A 1043-nucleotide genomic window follows, 5' to 3' on the forward strand; every position below is an offset into this window, starting at 1 on the left:
GTTAGCCTCGGGAAGCTACAATAATGACGTCTCAGATCGTGCTTAAGTGTAGCACAAGAGTCTATTTATGCGAAAGATTCTTTAATAATGTTCTGCCATCACTTTCAATTTAAGCTTAAATCCCAAGAAAATGCACATAGGACAGTGCGATTTCGTTTATGATAAATGTATTAAACTATGGTGAAATTGCAGTTCAACCAGAAAACTGGGGAGGAACATTGTTTTCGGGAGACATAACCTTATGGATAAATCTGTTTTCATTTCCCTAAAATTAAAAAGCTTTATGGCATAGTACTGCTAAAGATGTTGCAGAAAATCGAAAAGAGGTGCAACTAATCTGTTATTCATCAACTTAAATGGGTTTTTCAATTCTAAAGTACAATCCACTTATGTATGCATAGATTGCAAACAAACAGTCAAAGGCGTTGAAAAAACCTACTCATTGAGTTCCTATGAGCAGAGAATCTATCTGACTTGGAGGCTATGGATGCGCAAACGAATGGAAGTGACTTCCATTGGACTGTCACTTGAATCAGCACAAAAAAAGGAAGAAGCGCAAGTCTATTTTTAACCAAATATATCTGCTTTTTAATTTCTTTGTAAAAGAGACTAGGTCATTAATGTAATCAGTATAAGTGCCAAGTAGTCGAGCATATTGCAAAGGGTGACAAAACTCTTAGCCTAAAAATCAAGTGAGCAAATGGGCAACCCCATACAAACATCACTTAAATCTTAGACTGCTTCTAAGGCAGATTAGGAGTTAAACAATTGATGGACTCACTGTTTGTTTTTTCCTCACAACTGGAATTCCGAGGACGAAAAAGAGGTAGGAATTGCGAAACGATTTGGCAAAGTGGAAAAGGAGAATCGCTAGGCAGGATAGAGTCATCCACATCTACTAAGACATGTAGTTTTACCAGTAAAGTAAAGTTCCTCACCAAAAATATCAGTTGTTTTTGGGAGGGTGATAGTTAGAAGTAGGCAGGTTAACAATTATATGATATTCACTGGACCACAAATTTGGGACGGTGAAAGTGAATGCT

The sequence above is a fragment of the Echinococcus granulosus genome (assembly GCF_000524195.1).
Source record: "Echinococcus granulosus chromosome Unknown EG_S00143, whole genome shotgun sequence".
Taxonomy (NCBI): domain Eukaryota; kingdom Metazoa; phylum Platyhelminthes; class Cestoda; order Cyclophyllidea; family Taeniidae; genus Echinococcus; species Echinococcus granulosus.